This window comes from Scomber japonicus, chromosome 15 (assembly GCF_027409825.1).
Source record: "Scomber japonicus isolate fScoJap1 chromosome 15, fScoJap1.pri, whole genome shotgun sequence".
Classification (NCBI taxonomy): domain Eukaryota; kingdom Metazoa; phylum Chordata; class Actinopteri; order Scombriformes; family Scombridae; genus Scomber; species Scomber japonicus.
Window position 1 is genome coordinate 4,900,354 of NC_070592.1, and position 7,500 is coordinate 4,907,853.

The following is a 7,500-nucleotide window of genomic DNA, read 5'->3' on the forward strand; positions in this document are numbered from 1 at the left end:
AAGGAAGAAGGAAGGAAGGATGGAAGGGAGGAAGGAAGAAAGAAAGGAAGGAAGGAAAAAAGGAAGGAGAGAGGAAGGGAGGAAAGGAAAGGAAAGGAAAGAAGGAACCAAGAAACATTACCATCATGGTTTCCTGTCTTATATTATACTGCAATTATACATAAGACAGGGTCAATAAGGAAAGGAGGGAGGGAGGAAGGATGGAAAGGAGGAAGAAAGAAGGAAGGAAAGGAGGGAGGAAGGAAGGAAGAATGGAAGAGAGGGAGGAAGAAAGAAGGAAGGAAAGGAGGGAGGAAGGAAGGATGGAAGGGAGGGAGGAAGAAGGAAGGAAGGATGGAAGGGAGGAAGGAAGAAGGAAGGAAGGATGGAAGGGAGGAAGGAAGAAAGAAAGGAAGGATGGAAGACAGGAAGAAAGAAAGGAAGGAAGGAAGGAAGGAAAAAAGGAAGGAGAGAGGAAGGGAGGAAAGGAAAGAAGGAACCAAGAAACATTACCATCATGATTTCCTGTCTTGAGTGTCAGAGTGAGCAATATGAGCTATATAAGTTAGGTTAGTTTGATTTTTACGATCATTTACAAAATAAAAGAACAAATGTTCATGCAAACAAAATAAAATTAAAAAATGAGAAAGATAAGAGAAAAAAATTATAAGATACATAAAAAACAATATATCATCATTCTTTCCTCATCCCTATATGTTTCTCTTACTAATGAATTAATCTCTCTTTTATAGTGTAGACTGCAGCCTGAGCTTATTTTGTCTACTCTTTAAAACATGAATTATATTTCTTCAAAACAAAACTCACGTCAGACAAAGTAAAATAAATTAACAATTTAACTTCTCATAACAAAATAAAAGCATGACTATCCAGATACTTGATTTCAAATATTCACAAATCCCCATCATATTCACTTCTTACATAGCTTTCTTAAGTTTTGGTTTTAAATAATTTCTTAAATGAAATCATATATTTAGTCTCTTTACTGTCACAATCATTCCATAACTTCTCTAAAAAACACTGACACACATCTACGTTTCATATTCTTGCTCATTTCCTTTCAAAAACGACATTTCCCCTCAGTGGATAAGTGCCCGTCCTCTTTGTGAATAACCCTTCAGGCATGTCCAAACTATTCCACACAGGGCCATGTGGCTGCAGGTTTTAGTTCCAACCAATCAAGAGCACACCATTTGACCAATCAGCTGTCTGAAGACTGAGATCAGCTGATTAAATGAATCAAGTCTGGTGTGCTCCTGCTTGGTTGGAATGAAAACCTGCAGCCACATGGCCCTTTGTGGAATAGTTTGGACACTCCTGCCTTAGATACAGTCTGGAAGTGTTTTGCAATCAGGAAGAGAAGAGACAACAACTAATAGCTAATAGTAGAGCTGATGATTTACCTCCGAGTGGCGTCCCGAAGCAGCAGCCCACTCCCACAGCACAGCCCACTGTCAGGATGTCTCTATAACAGTATGGATTCTACTGATCCAGAGAGGAGGACGACGAGGGAGGAAAAGAGGAGGAAGACAGGATTGAGACAGTAGGAAGAACAAAAACGAAATAAAGATGAGGAATATGTATTTGTAATTTGACTCCTAGTTGAATGTAGATGGAAAGCTTTCCTGACATCAGCTTACCTGATAAGCTCCTGAAAAGATGGACATGAACTTGCTGAGGACGGCCGCACAGATGCTGGCGATGTGCACGAACGGACCCTGAGAACATGAGACAAGGAAGTTAAATGATGTTGTGAAGCAGAACATTAAAGAACAAAGACCACAGAAGAAAAACACTTTTACTGTTTAACCCTCCTGGTGTCCTCGAGTCAAGGAAGGAAGGAAGGATGGAAGGATGGAAGGAGAGAGGAAGGGAGGGAGGGAAAGGAAAGGAAAGGAAAGAAAAGACAAGAAGGAAGGGGGAAGGAAAGGAAAGAAGGAAGGAAGGAAGGAAGGAATGAAGGACGAAGGAAAGGAGGAAGAAAGGATGGAAGGGAGGAAGAAAGAAGGAAAGGAAAGAGGAAGGAAGGGAAGGGAAGGAAGGAGGGAAGGAAGGAACGAAGGAAGGAAGGAAGAAAAGGAAGGAAGGAGGAAGGGAGGAAAGGAAAGGAAAGGAGAAAGAAAGGATGGAAGGGAGGAAGAAAGAAGGAAAGGAGAGAGGAAGGAAGGGAAGAAGGAAGAAAGAAGGAAAGGAGAGAGGAAGGAAAGGAAGGAAGGAAGAACGAAGGAAGAACAAAGGAAAGGAGGAAGAAAGGATGGAAGGGAGGCAGAAGGAAGGGAAGGACAGGAAGGAGGAAGGAAGGAAGAAAAGGAAGGAAGGAAGGAAGGAAGGAAGGAAGGAAGGAAGGAACAGTCAAAAGAGATGGGGTCAAGACGATAACCTTTCCTTTCCTTTTCCTCTGTGCTTTCAAACTGACAAATTAAGAGTGAAAATGCCCCAAAAAAGTTGAATCCATGTAAAAATCTGCTCTATCAGAGTCGACCCACCTCTTTGCCTACAGGCATGCCACTGCCCAGCGCCGCAGTCAGGCCGATGACTTTAGCAATGAAGGCCTTGTGAGTCAGATACTCCTTCAGCACCACACCTCTCAGGATGGTCTTCAACTCCGGGATACCAGAACCTGAGATGGGAGGGAGGTGGAACAGATTCAAAGCACTTCTATAACCTCGATTCCTTAAAAGCAACGGCTAAGAATACAGAAGACTAAAAGGCAGATGAGCAGGAAAGAGACAAGAGGTACAGACCGATAGCTTGAGGAGCGACCAGGTGACAGAAGAGGGAGGAGAACAGGATGAACATCAGAGGATAAGAAACCCAGGCCAGGTACTGCAGGGGGATGTTCCCCTTCAGCTCCCCGTGAATCCATTTATAGGCTGAAGGAGGAACGGAGAGGGAGAGAGGAAAGGAGATAGGAGGTAAAAGGAAGAAGTGGAAGAAAGGTTTAGATTGATTGGAAAGAAGAGAAAGGGATGGAAGGATGGCAGGAGAGAGGGAGAAGGTGAGGGGTAAAGGGGTAAATCCAGGCCGGGAGTTCTGGTCCTCTGAAATGAAACCAACCAGGAAGTAACTTAGTAACTGCATTCTATCAAAAGGCCACCAGGGGGCGACCGTCTCAATACAAGTCAATGGAGAATTCACCAACTTCTCACTTGATTTCTAACCTCAGTAAACGTTTTCAAAATGTGTTTATGGTCTCAATCGCTAGTTTAAAGCCTTCTTCAATGCAGTATGATGTTCATTTGGGACATTTTGGCCTCCCTGATTTTATATGTGACGATAAAGCAGGGTATGCATTATGGCGTGGCTACGTCCTGATTGACAGGTTGATTGACCAATGTCCTCGAGATCCAGCCCTCGCAACCATAGCAAACTCCCCGCTCCGCCCATGGCCCCGCCTCATGCCCATATAAGTAGAATCCGTGTTTTTATTTTTCCCAGCATGCACCTGAAATTTTCAAGATGGCGCTGCCTAGATTCGAAACTATTGGCTTCCGACCAGCAGTCCACAAACCAATGGTTGACGTCACGGATGTTCTTGGCATTAGTTCGGAGCGTCTCTACCGACAAATGAAGAGTTGATCGCATTGGACGGCATTGGTTAACCAGTTTCGATGTATTTAACGCTCAGGTTTCCATCACAGTTATGTATTTAGATCATTTAGAGATAAAGTCTGTCAAAGTTTACAGCCTGTCATGTTGTCATCCTGCATTACTTTAGAAAAAAAAAGAAAGAGCGATTCAACTAAAAAAAGAAGCTTATCAACGGATGCATCGACTTTTAGAGAGCAACCCTACAGAAGAGAACAGAAGACAGTGGAAAGAGATGGAAGGCAAGAAATGAGATAAACATCAGACCTATGTTTCCACCTTTATGGTTTATGGCCTCGGCCGTCCTACCTTGCAGACTCTTGGCGCTGGCGTAGTCCATCGACCAGCTGACCAGCGCCATGGTGATGCCCAGCATGATGAGGAATATCCAATCTTCTCCAAGCCTGGTCACGAGGAACCGTTGCACCCATGCTATACAGTCTGATGAGAGTAAATGTCAGAGAAGCAGAAGGAAGGAAGGAAGGAAGGAAGGGAGGGAGGAAGGGAGGGAGGGAGGAAGGAAAGAAGGAAGGGAAGACGGAAGGATGGAAGGAAGGAGGGAGGAAGAAGGAAGGAAGGAAGGAAGAAGGAAGAAGGAAGGAAGGAGGGAAGGAATGATGGAAGGAGGACAAAAGACGGAAAGGAGGAAGGAAGGAAAGACGGAAAGATGGAAGGAAGGAAGGAAAGGTGGAAGGCCGGAAGGAAGGAATGATGGAAGGGAGGAAGAAGGAAGGAAAGGAAGGGAGGAAGGAAGGAAGGAGGGAGGAATGATGAAGGGAGGAATGATGATGGGAGGAAGAAGGAAGGAAAGGAGGAAGGAAGGAAAGACGGAAAGAGGGAAGGACGGAAGGAAGGAGTGATGAAAGGAGGAAGAAGGAAGGAAGGGAAGGAAGGGAGGAAGGAAGGAAGGAAAGGAAGGGAGGGAGGAAGGAAGGAAGGAAGGAAGGAAGGAAGGGAGGAAGAAAAAAGGAAGGGAGAAAGAAGGAAAGGAGGAAGGAATGAAAGAAGGAAAGACGGAAAGACGGAAGGACGGAAGGAAGCACGGAAAGAAAGAAAGAAGGGAGGAAGTAAGGAAGGGAAAGAAGGAACAGTCAGAACAGACGGAGTCAATTTGACCCGTGAGGACGACACAAACTCCGATGAAAGTAAATGTCAGAAGAAGCGTACAGGAAGTAGTAACGTAGATCTCTCCGCTCACCTCGACACTTGGAGTACGGCCGCTTCTTCTTCACAGCCGACAGCAGGCCGGGTTCAGCCGTCTGCTCTTCAGAAGCGTCCCCCTCCATGTTGGACTGGTGCCTGTGTCTCTGCCTGCTGTGATACCCGTGCTGGTGTCCATGGCGACCGTGGTATCCGTTCTGCCCGTGGCCACGCCGGCCGTGTCCGTGGCGAGCCCTGGCGTGGCCGTGGGCATGGTGGCCATGTTGGCCGTGTTGGCCGTGTTTCTTGATCTGTCTCTCGGTCAGCAGCCTCGTGGCCTCCCGTCTGCCGGAGCCTCCTTGGTGTTCTTGGTACTCCCCATAGAGCTGTCGATCAATCAGTGAACCCAGATGTTAATCCATTGGCACCAAAGTTATTATAATTTAGAGTTATTTAGTAGTTTTAGTTTAGTTTTTCTTTAGTTTTAGTTTTTCAGGTATTAAGAGAAAGCCTTGACTTCTAGAAGCTGAACAGGATGAAAGAATGTGTGACACCAATTATGGTTTATCATCAAGTCCTTTTTAATTTCATTCTTTAACCCCTTTTAGTTGCATCCCACAAATGTTCCCATCAGTCCTCATCACTATACATTCCGGAATTTTCAAAGTTGGAATCTTTCCATTCGAATTAATCAGGCGGGGAGTTCCGGAATCTCTCTGAAATGAGGCCAACCAGGAAGTAACTTAGAGCTGCATTCTATCAAAAGGCCACCAGGGGGCAACCGTCTCTATACAAGTCAATGGAGAATTCACCAACTTCTCACTTGATTTCTAACCTCAGTAAACGTTTTCAAAATGTGTTTATGGTCTCAATCGCTAGTTTAAAGCCTTCTTCAATGCAGTATGATGTTCATTTGGGACATTTTGGCCTCCCTGATTTTATATGTGACGATAAAACAGGGTATGCATTAGGGCGTGGCTACGTCCTGATTGACAGGTTTGATTGACCAATGTCCTGGAGATCCAGCCGTCGCAACCATAGCAACCTCCCCGCTCCGCCCATAGCCCCGCCTCATGCCCATATAAGTAGAATCCGTGTTTTTATTTTTCCCAGCATGCACCTGAAATGTTCAAGATGGCGCTGCCTAGATTGGAAACTATTGGCTTCCGAGCAGCAGTCCACAAACCAATGGGTGACGTCATGGATGTTACGTCCATTTCTTTTATGCAGTCGATGGTATAAACGGGAGTTCAGTTTAGTTTTAGTTAGTTTTACATTGTTCATTGTAGTTTTTATTTAGTTTTCGGAGGGGTTGTTTAATTGTAGTTTTTATTTTAATTTCAGTTCACTAAATTATTTTTTCATTGCTAGTTAGGGTTAGGGTTAGTCTTAGTTTTCGTTCCCTGATTGGCACAACAACAAAACACATCCAGCGGTGGCGGCGGCCATTCATCAGACATAAACATGCACAAGCTGTCCCTGAGTGGTTCAGAATGTGGAGCGTGGTAGTACTCTCCTTGTTGGCACCCTGGCAGAGAAGGGGGCTGATTTTTAAAAATAGCCGGACGGGACCACGTGTCGACCCAAACAGCTCTAATGGAAGCGGAAACATGGGCTCTGCCTCTAGATTTATCACCTCTGGACACACTCCATGAAAACTGCCTGGGACATCTGGGGAAGAGTTTAATTCTCATCTCTCTCTCTCTCTCTCTCTCACAAACATCTCAACCCCTTCAGCCGCGCATGCCCTCTTTCATTTGTTTTGTCCTTTTCTTCTGCCAGGGAAGGAAGGAAGGAATTTTCAAGATGGCGCTGCCCAGATTAGAAACTATTGGCTTCCGAGCAGCAGTCCACAAATCAATGGGTGACGTCATGGATGTTACGTCCATTTCTTCTTCTTATACAGTCTATGGTCCAGACTCAAAGCGAAGGTCTTTAAATGTCTTGTTTTGTCCAAATTATAATCATAAAACCGAGAGAATGAATCGATCATTAAAACAGCAGCAGATTGACTTTCTAATAATTGATTAATTGACTAATCGTTGCAGTTGCAGCCGTTGCCCTGAACCCTGCTGCTGTTATAATGTTCAATGTTGCTTGATTGTTTGTCAGAGTATCTCTCCCCCTTCTCTCTCTTTCCCTTTCTCTCTCTCTCTCTCTCTCTCTCTCTCTCTACTTCAACCCCGACCGGTCGAGGCAGATGGTTTCCCACCTAGAGCCTGATTCTGCTTGAGGTTTCTTCCCATTAAAGTGGAGTTTATCTTTGCCGCTGTCACCAAGTGCTGCTCATGGAGGAATGTTGGATCTCTTTAAATTAAATTAAAAAAATTAAAGAGTACAGTCTAGACTTGATCAATGTGAAAAGGGTCTTGAGATGACTTTTGTTGTGATTTGGGGTTATATACATGAAGATTGATTATAATAATGACCGAAACAATTAATCAATTATTAAAAACAGTGACAGATTAACTTTCCATCAATCAGCTAATTGATTTAATTGGCTAATTGTTGCAGCTGTGGAATAAACACTATAGTAAAACCTCTTCATATTTTGCTTCCACTTCCTATCTTCTATCATAAACTTCTTATTCTTGTATTTGCACCTCCTTAATGTTAAGATCAGAGGGGTCAAACTCATTTTCATTCAAGGGCCACATACAGACCAATCTGATCTCATGTGGGCCGGATCATTAAAAAGATGGAGGGAAGGAAGGAAGGAAGGAAGGAAGGAAGGAAGGAAGGAAGGAGGGAAGAAAGGTAGGAAAGAGAGATAGT

The 7,500-nt window shown here is 44.3% G+C and overlaps 1 pseudogene; it reads right to left on the reverse strand.

Moving 5' to 3' along the window:
- LOC128373833 (chloride channel protein 1-like) overlaps positions 1–7,500 on the reverse strand; it is a 32,108-nt pseudogene that overhangs the window by 18,266 nt on the left and 6,342 nt on the right.